Source organism: Dermacentor andersoni, chromosome 6 (genome assembly GCF_023375885.2).
Source record: "Dermacentor andersoni chromosome 6, qqDerAnde1_hic_scaffold, whole genome shotgun sequence".
Lineage (NCBI taxonomy): Eukaryota > Metazoa > Arthropoda > Arachnida > Ixodida > Ixodidae > Dermacentor > Dermacentor andersoni.
The window spans coordinates 156,239,200-156,260,130 of record NC_092819.1 but is presented as its reverse complement, the minus strand read 5'-3'; positions in this window follow the sequence as shown (position 1 = coordinate 156,260,130).

Here is a 20,931-nt window from a genome sequence, read left to right as displayed (position 1 = left end):
CCCGCAGCTTCATAGAATCCCGGCATTCGAAACAGTCACCATGAGGGTCCCATTACCTTGGTCTCCCGTTGCCGTCTGGTCATATCCATTTGTCCCGTACCCTTGTGCCTTTAATTAGGCTTTTCGTACGTTGTAGTTTCAATTGTTAGTATACATGCTATCTCCGAGAGTGTCTCCTTTTCTTCACAGACGCCGACAGCTGTATGCGCTAAGTTGCCACGGGGAAGTCAGTAAATACTTTTCTTTTCAAATTTACTTTCTGGATACTTTTTTGTTTCTACGTTTGCTTTTACCGCACCTTTCAGGAAATACATCTACTGTTGGTCGGCGCTTCGCGTCTCTGTAGTGTCGGGCGCGCTACGCGATGCATCAGGGAGCAGCCGCCGCTGGCGGGGGGAGACGCAGACTAACCGGCACGCAAGTGATGCTGGATATACAGCTGTATATCTGGTTGCATGGTGAGCTGATGCACCTCCTTGCTCTGGCAGCAAGATTTGTCTTCCATCTATGGATTTGGAAGCGTAGCTTGCGGCGGTGATGCCCTCACAGCGCCCAGCAACGTGCCGACGACGCCAGCAAACGTATTTTGCTTTCGCTTCGAAGCCGTCGAAGATTGCGCTTCAAAACGACCACAAATGCGTAGATTTTATTTAGCTTAACCTTCTCATCATAATTTAAGCAATGAAAACAAGAAAGGCTGGCTGATATTTGCGGCATCTAGGCCGAGATTCCTGAGTGCGGGCATGTCTCGCTGTGCGTCAGCAGCCGGATGCTGCTTTGGAGTTGAACTATTTCGTATCGCAGCTCCCCCTCGAGCTAGAAGGTGGCACTGATGGTCGCTTGTCATTAAAGGTTTTGACCTAAGGTTATGCTACTTAGCATTACTTTCCGTCGAAAAGAATGTAGCAGATGTTCGGGTCACTGGCGGCGGTGACGCAAGATACGCCCGCAAGCGAGAAACGTTCCTCCCATTTCGATTGGCGCGAGATGGCGCAACATCTGAAGTGCGTCTGAAGGAGAAACTCACCGGACTGAAGGAGGAAAGCGGCTGGTTCCTCCTTTTTCATTCCCGTTTATTTGGGAGTGAATAGTATTACCTACACTGTCGTTTTTTTATGTGTGTGTGTAAAATTGGCTGACATGAGGTGAGGAGCGCGGAGAAGTGCAGAAGGTTTCGGTGGGGCCGAGCTAGTGTACTGAAAGTACATAACCGGAAGAGGAGGGGATTGCCAGCGTCTAGGCTTGGCCCTCTTCCCCTTGCTTGGCTTGCGGTGGCCGGTCCAAATTCGCGGCAGTATGCGACAGAAGAGTAGCAACGCCCCCAAAAAGGGATGATCTGCGAAGAAGAGTTGGCAGAGCTAGGCAAAGTTATGCCACCAGCGGTATAGCCGAAAGTAACATGGAGGAGCCCGAATGGCGAGACTAGAAATTAAATACACTTTAAACTCTGCGCTAACCCTAGCATCATACAAGATGTGAACGTGCTCGGCAAGGTGTGCTGCAGTGGCGATAGGATGGTAAGAACTCGAATTAGCCTAGACTTGAGGAAGGAACGGAAGAAACCAGTACATCAGAAGCCGATGAAAGGGGGAAAATAGAGGAACTCCGGATCAAGCTACAGAATAGATATTCGGCTTTAACTGAGACAGAGGACCTTAGTGTTGAAGCAGTGAACGACAATCTTATGGGCACCATTAAGGAGTGTGCAATAGTAGTCGGTGGTAACTCCGTTCGACAGGATGCCAGTAAGTTATCGCAGCAGACGAAAGATCTGATCAAAAAACGACAATGTATGAAAGCCTATAACCCTACACCTAGAATAAAACTGGCAGAACTTTCCCAGTTAATCAACAAGCGTAAGACAACCGACATAAGGAAGTATAATATGGATAGAATCGAACATGCTCTCAGGATCGGTGGAAGCCTAAAAGCATTGAAGAAGAAACTAGGAATAGGCAAGAATCAGATGCATGCGTTAAGAGACAAAACCGGCAATATCATTACTAATATGGATGAGATAGTTCAAGTGGCTGAGGAGTTCTATAGAGATTTACACAGTACCAGTGGTAACCACGACGATAATGGAAGAGAGAAGAGTATAGAGAAATTTGAAATCCTACAAGTAACGCCGGAAGAAGCAAAGAAAGCCTTGGGAGCTATGCAAAGGGGGAAGGCAGCTCGGGAGGATCAGGTACCAGCACATTTGTTGAAGGTTGGCGGGCAGATTGTTCTAGAAAAACTGGCCACCCTGTATACGCAATGCCTCATGACTGCGAGCGTACCGCAATCTTGGAATAACGCTAACATAATTCTAATCCATAAGAAAGGGGACGCCGAAGACTTGAAAAATTATAGACCGATCAGCTTACTGTTCGTTTCCTACAAAGTATTTACTAAGGTAATCGCAAATAGAATAGGGAACACCTTAGACTGCTGCCAACTAAAGGACGAGGCAGGATTCCGTATAGGATACTCAACAATAGACCATATTCACACTATCAATCAGGTGATAGAAAAATGTGCGGAATAGAACCAACCCTTATATATAGTTTTCATTGATTAGGAGACAGCGTTTGATTCAGTCGAAACCTCAGCAGTCATGGAGACATTACGGAATAAGGGTGTAGACGAGCCGTATATAAAAATACTGAAAGATATCTATAACGGCTCCACAGCCATAGTAGTCCTCCATAAAGAAAGCAACGAAATCCCAATAAAAGAAAGGTGCCCGGCAGGGAGATACGATCTCTCCAATGCTATTCACAGCGTCTTTACAGGAGGTATTCAGAGACCTGAATTGAGAAGAATTGGGGATAAGAGTTAATGAAGAATACCGCAGTAACATGCGATTCGCTGATGATATTGCCTTGCTTAGTAGCTCACGGGACCGATTGAAATGCATGCTCATTGACCTGGAGAGGCAAAGCTGAAGGGTGGGTCCACAAATTAATCTACAGAAAACTAAAATAATGTTTAGCAGTATCGGAAGAGAACCGCAGCTTACGATAGGTAGTGAGGCACTGAAAGTGGTAAGGGAATACATCTACTTTGGGCAGGTAGTGACCGTGGATCCGGATCATGAGTCTGAAACAATCAGAAGAATAATGGGCTGGATGCGTTTGGCAGGCATTCTCAGATCATGAACAGCAGGTTGCCATTATCCCTCAAGAGAAAAGTGTATAACAGCTGTGTTCTACCAGTTGGAGGCTCACGAAAAGGGTTCTGCTTAAATTGAGGACGACGCAACGAGCTAAGGAAAGAAGAATGATGGGTGTAACGTTAAGGGATAAGAGCAGATTGGTTGAGAGAAGAAACGCGAGTTAATGACATCTTACTGGGAGTCAAGAAAAATAAATGGGTATGGGCAGGACGTGTAATGAGGAGGGAAGATAAGAGATGGTCATTAAGGGTTACGGACTGAATTCCAAGAGAAGGGACGCGTAGCAAGGAGCAGCAGAAACAATAAAATTCAAGCAGCGCTTAACGACAGGACAGAATGAGGAGGAGACAAACGCAGCGCTGAACTTACAACTGATTTATTTGAAGTAAGAAGTCAAGATTTATACGTACAAAACTGGGCATGCATGCGCCCGGTCATACATCGATGATCAGATACAAAGTCCGGACAGCAAACATTCGCACGCGTTGTACCTGCCTTGCAATCTACCCTTTATGCAGCAATGCCATTTCTTTCGCTGACAAGATTAAATATGTTTTGCTAACGCAACTATAACATTTTCTGATGATATGAAATGCTTCAGCGACTTCTCTGGTAGTCTCGTCACTATGAAAAAATAACAATTTTGTATCGTCAAAAGAAAGGTATGCATTTATAAATACTGCAATGCTTTGCCAGGTTAGTGTCTTCTTTGTATAATGAATTGGCATGCTCCATTAGTCTAATATTGATGCAACGGCCTGTCTGGCCTATGTAAGTTTGGCCACAAGATAAAGGAATTTGGTAGATAGCGCTCTTCTTGCAAGTGATGTACTTTTTGACATGATTTACCTTGCATGCAGCATTCCGTTTAACGCCTCCCTGCTTCCTCTGAACTGCTGCCCCTAATTTAGTTAGCTTCATCGGAGCAGAAAAAACGACCCTCACACCATACTTGGCCCCTACTCTCTTAAAACGATGTGACAACGCGTGCTCATAAGGCATGACAACAACATTTTTCCCCGCGACATTTTCTTTGGGCTGTTCCGAACATTTCAGCGTTTTTATAATCTTATTAGCACCAGCCACAATTCATTCTGAAGTTAATTTCTTGTATATGGGCTTCTTTTATGTGTTAAAATATTGATCTGTCAAGTCCGGCTGCACTCTCGCCCATCATCGCCGTGTGTATCTGCCGATCTCGTACCGCGTCGTGGCAATGCCGGCATGATACCTGCCCTTCGGATTTACAAGCGCTTTGTGGCTGGCTACGTCCGTCTACGGGACACTACAGAAGAATATGCAAAATTCTCAAGAGTGAGTGGTGGCGCCAGGCGAGGCTGTTCAAGGACTTGCTTCGGACTAGATGCCGAGGTCAGCGCGCGTTTCGCGTGTGGTGTGTGACCATTGACCATCTCACGGAATTCCTTTGGAACACGGTCCGAACATCCCTTCCGAAGGACACAAGTAGTATTCCTGCAGAAGGAAAGCTGCTGGTCCTTGGAGACGTCGTTTTGGATTCAAAGCATGAAAAGACCTTGCGCCTTGGACCTAAGTTTTGCCTCGACCCGGGTCTGAGAACCGTTGAAAAGTTGGCCTTCGCCCATAATGTGTCATCTAAGGCTCAGCCCGAGGACAGAGCTAGGTGTGTATCAGAGTGTGCTGACGCTGTGGCTAGTAGTAGCAGCCCTAAAGTGCGCAGCAATAGATTTCGATTGCTGGTGGATTACTTGTTTGATAGCCGTTTGCGCGTCGTACAATCTGACAAAGAAGGCTACTTTGTTGTACTTTCTGAGGAACAGTTTTCAAACAAGGCGCTTGAGGCAATAGGCAAACATTTTAAAGTGACTAGTAAGGAACCGGTAAAGAATAAGAAGGAAGCCGTTTCATTATTGAAAGGCATGGGGCTTCTAAGTTTGGCAAATAAAGTTAAGGAGTCAGAGCGCTCTTTGCTTGAAGTTTTCTTCTCGGCAAAAACCCATAAGCCCAGCATTCCTTTTCGAGCAATAGTCTCTGAACGCCAAACTTGGCAATTGGTGGTATCATCTTACCTCAACAAGCATTTGTCAGCACTTCCCGTGACTGACACGTTTGTTGTGCCTAACTCCGAGGCAGTTGTAAAGTTTCTCTTGAAGGAGAACCCGGCTGCGTGCTTTGGTTTTAGCATAGACGTGGTCGATTTGTTCTATTCTCTTCCCCATAATCAACTTCTGCAATGTGTTCAGAATTGCATCTCAGACCAAAACGATGAGTGCGCATTCCAAAATAGTGGCATTTCGAGTTGGTCTTTCATGGAACTTTTATCCTTTTATTTAGTGAATACCTATGTAATGTGGGAAGATAAAGTATTCAAGCAAAAGTCGGGGGTGTGTATTGGTGCCAAAATTGCCCAATACTTAGTAACATTTTTCTAAGTTATGTTGACAGGAAAGTAGAGAATTACTTAAATGGAAGGTTTATTCGAATTTTTCGATACGTGGACGACTTCCTAATTATAGTTAAGTCTAAGGGTGCTGAATGTGTGCCTGACTTACTCGATGTTTTTTCTAAGCATGGGTCTGGACTGAGCATTACACATGAGATCCCACAGAGCAACGTCCTGCAGTTCTTGGATATGAGTTTGACCTTTTTATCTAATCATGTATGCTGGCGATACGCTCCCAGGAGTGAAAAACCTCTTGTAAACTACGCGTCTTGTCACTCTAAGCTTGTTAAATTCGGAATTGTAACAGGATGTATTGGTATGGCTGTCAAAAAATCGTGTACTCATCAAATGTCCAGTAGCCTGATGGTCCAAGCCCAGCGATGCAGAGAGGCCGGTTTTCCAGATTCTGTAATTGTGGCTGGTGCTAATAAGATTATAAAAACGCTGAAATGTTCGGAACAGCCAAAAGAAAATGTCGCGGGGAAAAATGTTGTTGTCATGCCTTATGAGCACGCGTTGTCACATCGTTTTAAGAGAGTAGGGGCCAAGTATGGTGTCTGAGTCGTTTTTTCTGCTCCGATGAAGCTAACTAAATTAGGGGCAGCAGTTCAGAGGAAGCAGGGCGGCGTTAAACGGAATGCTGCATGCAAGGTAAATCATGTCAATAAGTACATCAGTTGCAAGAAGAGCGCTATCTACCAAATTCCTTTATCTTGTGGCCAAACTTACATAGGCCAGACAGGCCGTTGCATCAATATTAGACTAATGGAGCATGCCAATTCATTAGACAAAGAAGACACTAACCTGGCAAAGCATTGCAGTATTTGTAAACGCTTACTTTTCGTTGACGATACAAAATTGTTATTTTTTCATAGTGACAAGACCACCAGAGAAGTCGCTGAAGCATTTCATATCATCGGAAAATCTAATAGTTGCGTTAGCAAAATATAATTAATCTTGTCAGCGAAAGAAATGGCATTGCTGCATAGAGGGTAGATTGCAAGGCAGGTACAACGCGTGCGAATGTTGGCTGTCCGGACTTTGTATCTGATCATCGATGTATGACCGGGCGCATGCGTGCCCAGTTTTGTACGTATAAATGTTGACTTCTTACTTCAAATAAATCAGTTGTAAGTTCAGCGCTGTGTTTGTCTCCTCCTCATTCTGGTCCTGTCGTTTAGCGCTGTTTGAATTTTATTGTTACCATGCAACACCAAGTCGCCCAAGCCGCTGCCCTTTTGAAGCAGCAGAAAGTTAGGTGGGCGTATTTGATTAAGAAGTTTGCGTGGACAACATGGCCACGATTAGTACATGTCCGGGGTAGTTGGAGAAGTATGGGAGATGCCGTTGCTCTGCAGCGGGCGTAACCAGGCTAATGGTGATGATGATTATGATGATACCCCAAGGTAATATTGTTTATTATACGCAAATTCATTTGTCCTCCCCGCCAACTCCGAGTAGCCATTGCCAGAGCGATTGGTGTGTAGACGCCTCATATTCTTTTCTCAACGGGACAGTTTCCGCCTATATCGAAGAAGAGGAAGAAGAAACAGTTTTTTGTTCTGGTGGCCTCAGGTGGCGGCTCGAAGTCCTTGGATTCGGGCGGCATCTGCGGCTTGCCGGACGGCCCAGAGCTGGTCTTCTGGCTCCGAACTTTTGAGAGCCACCTCCCAGCGGCGGCGACGCCAACGGAGAACGTCCCCGGCGGCTCCCGCAGCCGGGGCGGCGTCGGGAAGAAGCGAGCTCGAGGCTTCCCGTACTCTGGCAACGGCCACGATTACTGACGCGTCGCGAACGTACGCGGTCTCATTACCGTGGTTGCTGGCACATTCCCAGAGCATGTGTCGCAGCGTTGCTCTCTGTCCACAAGCTTTACAAGCATCTGTTGGATATAAACCCGGGTAGCAGTGATGTAGGACGGCGGGGCTAGGGGAGGTGTGTGTCTGGAGCAAGCGTAATGTTATGGTCTCATTCGTGTTTAATTTATCATGTGGTGGCGGGAATGTGCGTCTTTCGAGTCTGTAGTGTTGGGTGAGATCTCTGAACGTGGTCAGGCGTTCGCCCCATGCCCATTGTAATTCTTGTTGCTGCATTTCTGTTGTAGTGTCCCGATCCGGCAGATCCGATGCCCCTCTCTCGGGGCAGAGGTGGCGGCCACATAATCTGCGGCGGCTCGGAGTGTGAGACCTCGAGCCGTGGCGTGTTAGGTTCGTTCTACATATTAGTGCATCTTTAATGCGTACACCTTGACGTGGTCAGTTATGTGATGTCGCGTGACAAAAAATAAAGGTCGGCGCACGCCGGAATCTTTTGGCGAATAGCGCAGGGCTAACATTGAAAAATGCGCGGAATGCAATCATAGAGGTCTAATTACACATAATCATATCAGCTGGGTATCCTTCGTGCTTTCCATGACGCCACTTGATAGACAGGCGAAGCGGGGGTAGCTTGAAAAATGCTTGAGGAATTGTGCAGGGCAGATTGGAGAAATTAAATAGAAACAGTTTAGAATGGCTTTGCGTTTAGCGTCCCTGATTGGCTTCTTTTTTTTTTTTCAAACATTTGTTATTGGCTGCGACCTACGCAGCCGCCCGACTTGTCCTTTGGTACAACTCTGAACACGACGAAAGCGCTCCTTCGACTTCATGGTCTATTGAGAAACGTGGAAAAGAAAAACACGGTTTTCTTGTTCCACAAAAACTAGGAAATGTTCCTTAAGCTATTTAGGGAGAACAAACGCATCAAACACAAATATTGTTCTGTCTTGCGTGGAACATATATATGCAAAATAGGAGCGCGAATGGCGCATGAAATCTGACAAGTTAAACATAGCACGCGCTTGATGTACCTGGATGCGTGGCGCCCTTTTCTGTTATGATATGGTTCTTCGCGTCCTGGATATCTTTCTGCGCTCTTTAATAATAATAGAAACATGTTAATTATGCAGACAGTCATAGAAGTGCCAGTAAGAGAAAATAATTGAACAAGGTGCACATGTAGGGACAAACTTCTTAGTTTTCAATTTGTTCCTTTAGCAGCGTCATTTGCAAATTCTTCGTGCACCAGGAATCAGAAACTAGTAAAATATTTGTTTTCCTAGTTTCAGCTCGTATATACCGCCGATTCCTGTCACACGTGTGCTTAAATTCCTTTGTTTCCTTGAATTGGTTTCGTTCAGTAGTTGCCGCAGAAGTAGAACAAGACGTGATAAAGTAACATAGTGCCCTTCCAGCTCCAAGCAGTTCCATGTATAGGAAACTCGTTGATTACTGCACTTAGAGCCTTAGTTTTATTGATGGATAGTTCTTCGAATAATTAAAATAACACTGAAGCGGTGATAGCAGCCTTAGATGTCTGCGCGTTTACTCTGACCACGTTATTTCGTACGTGGTTATACTCACGGAAGAATACGTCAAAGACGGCGGGGCATTGAACCTGCGCAGGTAGTCAACATGCGACTGAGCTAGACGGTGGCTCATCTTACTAAATGAACAGCGTAAAAGAAGGCCAAGCATGTAAACCTATTTACTTTTTAACCAATATCCTTTGCAGTCAAGAATTATGATGGAGTTTCAATAAATGCGTCAAAGTTTCATTGTATTATTCTAAAGCACCGGTCTCGATTGGAAAAATAAATTCCAGGTGGTGAGATTATGCTCTGCGTGAATTCTAGTGAATGCATCTAAGGGACTACCAGCTGAGATTACATTTAATCTACAGTTAAAAATGTGGAGTTTTTGTTTTTACTTAGTGTACGTGAAAAACACACTTCTGAATAATAAAAGGAAGCCAATTATGAATTCAATAAACAGGAACAAGTATTGGTTTTAAGCTTTACGGGAAACGACAGAAAGTATACCTACTTCGTTGGTACTGCTGACGAAATGCGGTACACCGGACATCCCGTTACACATCTTCATCATCATCAGCGAATTTTATGTCCACTGCCAGGACGAAGGCCTCTCCCTGCGGTCTTCAATTATCCTTTCCTGCGCCAACCGATTCCAACTAGCGCTTGCGAATGTGTTCATTTCATCACCCCACCTAGTGTTCTGCCGTCCTCGACTGCGCTTCCGTTCTCTTGGCACCCATTCTGAAACCCTAATGGTTCACCGGTTACCTAACCTGCGCATTACATGACCTGCCCAGCTCCATTCCCGTCTCTTAATGTGAATTAGAATATCGGCTATCCCTGTTTGCTCTGTGACCCGCACCACTCTCTTCATGTCTCTTAACGTTACGCCTTACATTATTCGTTCCGCCGCTTTTTGCCGGGCCCTTAGCTTGTTTTCGAGCTTCTTTGTCAGTCTCCAAGTTTCTGCCCCATATGTCAGCACCGGTAGAATCCTTTGATTGTACAGCTTTCTTTATTATAATGGTAAGCTTCCAGTCAGGGTCTGACAATATCTGCCGAATGCCGCTCCAACCCATATTTATTCCTCTGTAAATTTCCTTCTCGGGATCAGGGTCCCATCTGAGTAATTGACCTATAGTCTGATACAACTTTATAAAAAAGGTAGCGTTTGCTCCTCCGAGGCGGAGGCACACGAGCACCCACCAATGGGCGCGCACTCTTGACTAACGTCATCAGCCGGACGGCCGGTGAGCCCACCGACAGAGAGGGTGGCCGCCCGCGCTTCGAATTGGGCGAGGTCGCGTTAGCTGTGTGCTTCAGCCCTTCGTCAGAGTGAATTCCAGAACTGTTTGTGATGGCCTATCATGCCGGAAATATTATTACGAGCTTACGGGGCGGCATTTGTGCCGCGTGCGTTTATTCTGAGCCGTGATCCGGTGAACGAACATTGGAGCGAGCATCGCTGGCGCTGCGCTACGCTTTGCCTGAAAACAGGATCCCGCGGCGACCGCTACGAACACACATCCTGCGTGTTTATACCATGTGGTATTTCGCTCCCGAGTGAAGTTACGACGAGAAAAGTTTTCCAAAGACGGGTGTCTACTGTTAGCGGCGGGTGTGTTCGTGTACTGTGTTGCTGCGTTTTTCGCCGGACGGGGTGAAGTGATGGAGCAAAACCATTCTCAGGAGAAATCAGAAAAGTGTGCGCGCATGAAACAAACTTACGAGTGTCTCAACAGAAAATATTTGCAGAAGAAGCATTCAACGCAAAGATTTGTCGCCATCAACTTAGCGTGTTCGATCATTGTCAGTAGTGAGATAGCCGAGCGTCTAGCGTTCGAGCGTTGTGTAGCACCGTCGATTGATTGCTGTCCACCAGCGCTCACTGCACGCGCAAGCTGTAGAATTCATGCTGTGAAATTGTGAAAACACAAACCAAAAAATATAAATTTTATGCTATTTAAAACAAAGAGTATTCATTTAAAACGCTGAATGAAGCATTTTTGTACCTTCCTGCCTCGACCGTATTCTCGCCCCAGGTTTGTAATGGTTGCGATAAATGTATTGTTTTATATAAGTACTTTTTCAATAGCAACTGATTCATTTTAAGTTTGTAAAACGAGTAGTAGATACGCCGTGTACATGTAAACAAGCGCAATAGCCATGCAGACCTGCTGCTCCTACTTTTGTCACTTGCAATGAAACTAACGAGCAGACGACGGGCAGCTTTGTAGAAGGCACGGGGTGATTTTTCTGTCGCTATCCAGCTTGTGCTGTAGCAACTGAGAGCTCTGCTAAACCAGTCATCGAAATACAAAAGTCTTTACTTATGCCGAGAATTACGCGTTTCAGGAGCACGATTTTTCGAGCGGGACTATTTTAGACGCGGAGGCAATCGGCTGTCGCGCTTCGGCCATCTGGGTGGGGCCCCCCCTTTTTCTAAAGTTGTATCCGACTATAGGCAAACATACTCTTTCACAGACTCTAGAGGCTGACTGGCGATCCTGAACTCTTGTTCCTTGCACGACGATTGATAATTATCTTTGTATTCTGCACAATAATCTTCAACCCCACTTTTATATTCCCTCTGTTCAGGTCCTCAATCATTTGTTGTAACTCGTCCCCAATGTTGCTGTACCATGCCATCTGCAAATCTAAGGTTGCTGAGATATTCGCCGTTGATCGTTGCTCCTAAGCTTTCCCAGCGTAATAGCTTGAATACTTCTTCCAAGCATGCGGTAAATAGCATTGGAGAGATTGTGCCTCCTTGTCTGACCCCTTTCTTTATAGCTATCGTACTACTTTTTTTGGAGAATTAGGGTAGCTGTGGAATCTCTGTAAATACTATCGAAGATATTTACGTAGACGCCCTGTGCTCCTTGCTTACGTAATGCCTTTATGACTGCTGGTATACCGACTGAATCAAATGCCTTTTCGTGATCTATGAAAACCATATAGAGAGGCTGATTGTACTCTGCGGATTTCTCGATTACCTCATTGATTACATGGATGCGAACCACTGTAGAGTATCGCTTCCTGAAACCTGCCTGTTCCCTTGGTTGACTAAGGTCCAGTGTTGCTCTTATTCTATTATATTTGTCTTGGTGAATGTTTTATGTAATATTGGAAGTAAGCTAATGGGCCTAGAACTTTTCAATTCTCTAACGTCTCGCTTTTTGTGGATTAATATACTGTTGGCATTCTTTCAGTTTTCTGGGACCGTTGAAGTGGACAGGCAGTTCGTATGAAGGGCCGCTAGCTTTTAAAGCAATACGCCCCCACCACCTTTGAAATAAATCGACTGTTATCCCATCCTCTCCTGGCGCTCTGCCTAGTTTCATGTCTTGCAAAGCCCTTCTAACTTCATCGCTAGGTATAGAAGCAGCCTTTCCAACCTGTTCATTACTACTTTGAATGGAGGTATCGTGGCTGCTTTGGGTTCTATACAGGTATAGAATTATTCCGCTGCTTTTACTATATCTTCGTGATTGCTGATGATTTTACGCTGTCGATATTTGTGCCTACATCTTGGTTTGGCTCATGCCTAATTTCCTTCTCACTGTTTTCAGGCTGCGTTCATTTTTTGGTGCTTCCTCAGTATTTCTCACGTTATAGTTCCGAAAATCGCTTATTTTCTCCTTCTTGATTAGTTTTGACATTTCAGCGAATTCTATCTGATCTCTTGAGTTGGACACTTTGTTCTTGGGAGAACAAATGAGGTCCTTTGTTACTTGGGAGAGCTTACCTATTGGTTGCCTTGGGGACTCACCTCCCCCTTCAACTGCTGCTGCTGCAGCTAGCCTAGTTATAGCTTCATTCATTGCCTCTATGTCATCTTCATCTCTCTATTCTAAGGCTGCAAATTTGTTTAAAGAAGACAACCTGAATTGGCCTCCTTTTACCTTTACTGCGTCTAGGTTGGCCTGTTTGTTCTTGACCAATTTTACTCTTTCTCTCTTCAAATTGAAGTGAATCCTAGCTCTCACGAACCTATGTTCAGTGCACCTTACCATATCTAACACTTCTACATCCTGCACTATGCCGGGGTCGGCAGAAAGTATGAAATCAATTTAATTTCTTGTTTCACCATTAGCGCTTTTCCAGGTACACTTTTTGTTCTAACGCTTCCTGAAGAAGGTGTTTGTTATTCGCAGCTTCTTCCTTTCGGCGACACCTGACTTCTAGTTTTTCTAGAATCGGCGCCGTAGTAGCCAATTGCTTATTCACCAGCCTGCTTTCCCTCATCTTTTGCATTGAAGTCACCCATGACTATAGTATACTGATTTAGCACTTTTCGCATCACTAATTCAATATCTTCATGAAACTATTCTATTTCTTCATCATCGTGAGTGGAGGTTGTAGCGTAGGCCTTTATTTTAACCGCCTATTTAGCTTTATTGCAACTACTGCTACCCTCTCATTAATGCTGTAGTATTCTTCAAGGTTGGCCGCTATGCCCTTATGAATTAGTAATCCTACTCCGAACTGCTTCTTATGTGGTAGTCCTCGAAAGCAGAGGACGTGGCCATTTCTCAGCACTGTATAAGCTTCACAAGTTCTTGTAACCTCACTAAGGCAAATGATATCCCAAAGAATGCCTGATAGTTCCTCAAAGAGACCTGATAGGCTAGCTTCACTCGAGAGGGTTCGGGTGTTAAATGTTGCAAGGGTGAGTTTCCATTGGTGCGGCCTGTCCGCGTCCAGAAATTCTTAGCAGCCTCTGCTGTGTTACAGGTCTGAGCGCCGCCTTGGTCAAGTGCTCCGCAGCTACTGGGACTGAGGGCCATTGGGTAAGTGAGTGAGTCATTTGGGAGGGAGTAGCAGAATACTGCACCGGAGAGGACAATTCCTGCTTTGGGGAGGGAGTGTCTTGTTGAAGCTTAGCAGGTCTTCCTAATTTGGTTGCACCTGGATTATCATAGCCCCACTTGCTCTCGGCATTTTCGCTTGTGTCAGGCGCCAATCCAAGCCCGGAGATGTAGTGTACTGCACATCTCTCAGCTTTAAATAAAGTGGTGATGTGTGTAGCAATACCCAGCTACACTGAAGGGAAATTAACCCGCACTGAGCACGCAGAGGCTTCATTTTACGCCAAGCTCAATATGTAGGGGTGCGTGAATAGTGACTTATGAGGCCGAGTGGAATACGGATGGAATAGCGCCAGAAGCGAATCGAATCGAATATCGAATACTTTTCGAAAAGTTTTGATACAACGAATAGCCGTTATCGGAATAAAAAAAATATCGATGCAGTTTCACTCAACGTGAAAGCTGTTGGAAGTGCGCAGCAGTAATTTGCCAGTGTTTCCCTAGTGTTATTGTTGTAAGTACCTTGTGTTTTGGGGGGAGGGGGGGGGGGGAGCTTAAGCTGCCTGAGCTTTAACGGCAGGATTGGATTTCTCTTGCCGTTGTTGAGCCTTGACTGTCATGACGAAGCTGGGGATATTGCTCATTTTCATGACGCTTGGCTTCTGCTTCACGTTGTCGCACAGACGAATGGACCCTCCGGCGTCGCTGTCTTTCGCGAGCAAGCGCCCGCTACCGACGGCCGTGGCGGGGAAGACCGGCTGTTTGTTCGCAGGGTGTATTCAGAGAGGCTGGGGCGCCCTTTCTTGACTAGTTTCGCTATCAGCCTGAGTGCTGTGGCGCCAAACGACATTGGGCGGACGACATCGCGGGTCCCTATTGTGCTCCGCACTTAAAACGATGCTCATACCCCGTATTTTTAACGTTCACAGGGTTTCGTCATGACATAGTATGCTTACAAGCGTCGTTTAATAATATCACAAATGTAGCATTAGGAGCAAACAAGCACGTTCTTCTCATGCACAGGGTTCTTCAGAGATTGCGAATGATCACCTTACAGCCTGGGAAGTATTTCTAGTGAAGTGACGCAGCCTGATCCATTAGGCAGGTTGTCGTGTTTTTTGCATATACTATGCCCGCGTGGGTGAAAGTTTACGGTACTTTTGCTTCAATTTTATGTTTACTTGGCCGGTAGTCCACGTTTTGAACTATTCGAAAACTATTGAAGACATACTCGCATTTAGAAATAGTGACTATTCAAATCGATAACCGAATCGAATAGGGCGAGTAGACCGCTATTGATATCGTTATTTCAAAATTCTGAATATCAATTTGTTTGTTTTTCTTTGCTGCCTCTCTAACGAAGAGGCAAAAGCAAGTCAAGCAATTAAATGTATACGCCATTACTGACCGAGACTTGCAGGCCTTGTCCCCATATCCCACTATTCACTGGTTAACTTGAATCTGCGACCTCGCATTCAGCAGCATGCAGAACAGCACATCTGCTGAGCAACCATGACAGATGCCTTATTATTGCAGGAAATGCAAATTGAACTCGTTCTCGTTTACTAATTTATGGGTTCAACGATTGCCTGTAAGAACGAATGCAAATTTCTTCAATTTAACGCTTCAAAACTCACAGCGTACTCATTTTTGTGTCAGTGAGTGTAGGTTATGTATGAATATTCTTACCTCTAGAGGTGGAGGAAGGGCTAGAAGGCTGGCCTTGGCGATGCTCGAAACATTTTCCAACCAGTAGGCCAGAGAGTCGACCTTCCCCTGCGGATTTTGTTTCAAGGACATGGCTTAAAGAGCTACCCGTGCGTTTTCTTTTTGTTGACGAAAACAGTAGCTGCAGACAGTGGTTATGACAAGAGCATGGCATCAACTATCTCTAGGCGGCTATACATCTCGGGGTTACGGAAAAATACAAGACGTCACGACCTACAGGAAAATAGGCTGGTTGGTTTATTGAGATTATTGTCGTAACTGGGCGGAGCACTATTATGCACAGTAAAGTACCTAAAAAGGGTGTAAATCTGAGCTTGTCGATATTCATTCCTGGAAAAAAAAAAGTGCGAGAATAGAGAGACAAGGGCACACAGTCGTGACCCAGTGGGTAAGACGCCTGGCTCGGCGATTGGAGGTACGTAGTTCGGTACTCGCTGCTAGACCTCACCGGTTTATACGACGGGTACATGCAGGTGCCTGGCCAGGCGCCCGGCTTTCGAGGTGTGCGTTGCTAGGCAGATAAAAAAGAAAACAAGTCTCGCGGTCCCATGCCGCAAACCTACAATTAAGATGATGTCCTTCCAAGCGTCTGGAACTCCCACAGTTGGAGTGCCTGACCGTGAGCGCGCTTGTACCTTTTTTTGCCTGTAGGTGCCCGGCAGCTGGACTCATACAGCAGCGGGTGGATGCTCGTGCTCGACTATTTTACCAAAGCTGTGGTGGGACAATGGGCCCCCAGAGACCATCGAAAGTCTGTATACGGTCCCCTTTCGAGATGAGAACCCACTTAAACAACCGATCGCCAGGTCGTGCTCCAATTTTTAGTAAAAGAAATACCTGTTATTTTCCCGCGTCACCCAGAATCCAAGTCCGTTTTTATGATGATGATGATATGTGGTTTTTAATGGCGCAAGGGCCAGTTATGGCCAAAGAGCACCATGACAAATGGTAATTTAAAGGATTTATTCTGAATAGCGTGGACAGTGAACTTATTATGGTAGGTGTGACATGGCTGTATAAGGGCCTAAAGCTTTCGCTGTAAATGACTTAAATATATAGCTAGTAAAACAATGACACTGATTAGTTATGAACGTGGACGATGGCAGTTGTGTTTTGATAAAAAACATACGAAAACGAGACAACAGTTAAACTAAATCGTCAAGACGGCCCTCGAATACAAGGGCTGGTAACCACGTGTTAAAATTTCCTGGCCAAATTATTTTCAGAATGTCGGTTTCAGCTAAGGAATCTAAGACTATTTGCAGTTTGATAAGCGGTTCATCACTAAGAAAGAAAATCCAGGGTAAAGTGGCATATTTTCCCGATATGCAGAAGGGAAATACTTTTTCCTCTCTGTTTCTGTTGCAGGGCACTGGATGAGAACATGGAGCACTTTCAAGCTATCGCCGCACCTCCTACAAATAGGAGAATCCCCGCCAGTCAAGAGGTAGGAGTGAGTACCGTAAGTGTGTCCTATTCTTAATCGGCAAAGAAGCACTTCCTTGTACCGTGCTGTTTTCTCACTTATCCAATTCCGTAGTTTTGGTTTTATGATGTGTAACTTATTCAATGTTTGTGTATCCCATTCTGCTTTCCAATGTTTCCTCAATTTACGGCGCAGAAAGGGCTTTAGGTCTGTGGCAGGAATGGGGATATTTCCATCTGTGTCGCTAAATCTCACTGACGTAGCGTTTTGGTCAGCAGCTACGTTGCCTTTTATACCTTTATGGCCAGGCACACAGCATAGGATAATCGTTTGGTTGCAAATATATGCGGAGCACAACAATCTATACAGCTCATTCAAAACGGGATTCTTATGCTTTCGCAAGCTAATCAGAGCTCTCACGACACTTAATGGGTCGGTAAAGACAACAGCCCTAGCAACATTTTTGCGCCTTATGTTTTTAATAGCCGAAAGTATCGCGTACGCTTCTGCCGTAAAGATACTGGTGTGTGGGTTTAGTGGCCCAGATGTTGAAAATGAGGGTCCGAGAGCTGCGTAAGCAACACCAGCAGGAGACTTCGAAGCATCTGTGTAATATTCGTCACAGGAATACTTCCCTTTAAGTTCACGAAAATATGATTGAATGTGAGCCTCAGGTGCTTGTTTCGATATTTCTAAGAAAGAGATGTCACATTTGATAGTCTGCCCCTCCCAAGGCGGTGGAAGCCGTGTAGGAGCCATTAGGACATTGTGTAAAAGAGGGACCCCTGTATTTTCTGAGAGTGCTTCCAACCGGAGGGACAGAGGAGGCCTAGTGGCGGGGCGGCTACGAAACAGCCTAGCAGTGGACAAGTGGCATATAGTAGAATGACAAGGATCTTTAACATCTGAGCTAACTTTCAGGGCGTAGGAGAAAGTTAAATAGGTCCTTTGGTAGTGCAATGACCATTCGTTTGATTCGACGTAGAGGCTTTGCACAGGGCTAGTCCTAAAGGCGCCTGTAGCAAGGCGGATACCTAAGTGGTGTATAGGATCTAGCATTTTCATAGCGCTAGGTGCAGCAGAATTTATAGACTATTGCTCCGTAGTCAAGCCGTGTTAATATTAGACTTTTGTAAAGTTTTAAAAGGCACCGTCTGTCGCTTCTCCAAGATGTACGTGACAAGAGCTTCAGGAGATTCATAGTCTTGAGGCACTTTGATTTCAGATAGTTCAAGTGTGGTACAAAAGTCAGCTTACTCTCTAAAAGGATTCCTAGAAATTTGTGTTCATGGCTCACAGACAGCCGTTCTCCATTTAGATCTATTGCGGGGTCCGCAAGTATGCCTCTCTTGTTAGAAAACAGGACGCATGTGCTTTTTTGTGGGTTTAGCTTGAAACCGTTTTTGTCCTCCCACACACATAATTTATTTAAGCAAAGCTGTACTTGCCGCTCGCAGATACTTAGGTTACATGATTTGAAACCTATCTGGATGTCATCCACATATACAGAATAAAACATAGTATGGTGGTATGGCAGTCTGGATAGAGTTCATTTTGACAATAAAAAGAGCGCAGCTTAGCACACCACCTTGTGGAACACCAGCCTCTTGCGTAAATGGACGAGACAGAGCGTTCAGCAAGTTGCCTCGAACTCCCATTTCAGACAGGTCACGGAGGATTCCAAAGCGCCAGGTTGTGTCGTATGCCTTCTCCGTATCTAAAAATACTGAAAGGAAAAACTGTTTGTGGACAAAGGCATCACGGATATTTGTCTCGATGCGGACAAGGTGATCTGTTGTGGATCTACCTTCCCTAAAACCGCACTGAAAGGGATCGAGTATCTTGCTGCTGTCAAGATAGTGAATAAGGCGACGGTTAATCATTTTCTCAAATAATTTGCATAGAGAACTTGTCAGAGCTGTGGGCCTATAACTATTGGGTGAGGAACGGTCCTTGCCCTCTTTGAGAATAGGGATTACGATTGCTTCTTTCCAGACAGAAGGAATGTAGCCGGCAGAGAACATGGAATTGAAGAGTGACAGTAGTGTTTTTTTGGGTTTCAGGGTGTAAGTGTCTGATCATCTCATACATAATGCTGTCACTTTCCTGGAACGGACTTGTTGCAACAGTTCAGTGAGGCCTGGAACTCAGCCATTCCAAATGGACGATTGTATGCTTCATTGGACGTCCTTTCCGACTCAAATGCAGCTGTTCTGCTAGTCGCTGGTATTTTAGGAATGTATCTGTATAATGAGATGTACTGGAAATGTGCTCGAAATGTGCTCCTAGGCAATCAGCTTGGTCCTCAAGAGTGTCTGCTTGTGTGTTTACTAATGGTAGAGGATGAGTTTCGCGGCCTTTTAATTTGTTTACCCTCTTCCAGGCTTTTCTTTCCTCCGTATAAGAATGAATGTCGGAAATATATTTTTGCCAGCTATCCCTTTTGGCACGGCGGTGCGTTCTTCTGCCTTCTGATTTTATTTTCTTAAAGCTGATAAGGTTTTCGATAGTCGGAGAGTCACGGAGCTGATTCCAAGCCTTATTCTGTTTCTTTCGTGCTTCCTTACATTCATCGTTCCACCAGGGAACACGTCGTTTATTAGGCGATGCATTTGTTTGCGCGATACATATTGAAGCTACGTCGAGAATAAATGCGGTTAAATATGACACTGCATCGTCAATACTAAGCGCATGAATATCATCCCAGGTCATATACGTCAGCTCTCCGTATCCCTGCCAGTTCGCTGAGTCAACTGTCCACTGGGGCACATGTGGAGAACATTCGTCCCGTTTCCTTAATTTTAAAACAATTGGGAAATGATCACTCTCGTATGGGTCCTTATGTACTTTCAACTCCAAGTACGGCACCATTGTACTTGAAACAATGGATAAACCTATAGATTTAAATGTCTTGTGCGCAACGCTGTAAAAAGTTGGCTCCTTCTTATTTAGCAAGCATGCACCCGTGCTGAAGAGGAACTTTTCAATCAGACGCCCTCTGGCATCACACCAAGAGTCGCCCCACAAGGTATGATGGGCATTTAAGTCTCCAACGACAACGTAGGGCTCCGGAAGTTGCGCAATAAAGCTTTCAAATGCAGTTTTGGAAAGTTGACAGTTGGAAGGAATGTATAAAGATGCAATTGTCATCAGCTTACTAAAAAGCACTGCTCTGACTGTAACTGCCTCTAGGGGCGTTTTAAGCTATAACTGCCGGCAAGCAACACTCTTATCTAGTATTACTGCCACACCGTGCGACGAGGCAAGGGCCTCGTTGCGGTCTTTTAGGAAAATGGCATACAGCCGGAGGAAGTTTGTTTGTGAAGGTTTAAGATGTGTTTCTTGGACACACAGCACCTTTGGGGTGTACCTATGTAAAAGTTCGTTAATGTCGTCTAGGTTGTGGAGTAAACCCCTCACATTCCACTGTAATATCTGTGTGTCCATATTATGTATGTTTTGTGCTCTGTGTCTAAGAGATATAGATTAGATTAGCTCACGAGGCCTTTCCAGGCCCCGTGATACGGAATTTTTCTTTCTTCCCGGTGCGCTCGAGAGAGCTGCGCCGTTGCTTCGCCGTCTGAGACGCCGGAGTTGTATTTATTGTGTCCATCACCTCGTCTGAGGCGGTGGAGGCAGTGGTGGGCCGATCTGCACGAGCAGTGGCCGTGGGTCCAACAGGCCCGAGGGTCTGCTGGTCCTCCTTTGCGGGGCCGGTAAAGCACTGGCTGTTCCGGCCAGGGGGGCTCATTGCGTGACCGCCGTCACACTCCGTGTGACTGGCGCTGCCCCCCGGCGCGCCACATCGGTATAGGAAGGACTAGACTGATTGTGGAGAGCGAAACGTTTACGTGCCTCTTGAAAAGATAGGTTTATTTTAACTTTCAGTTCTATGATTTGTTTCTCTTTCTTCCACGAGGGGCACGATCGCGAGTAAGATGGGTGATCTCCTTTACAGTTGGCACAGCACATTGCTGAAGTGCAGATGTCTGAAGTGTGTTCTGTTGAACTACATTTAGCGCAAGTATCACG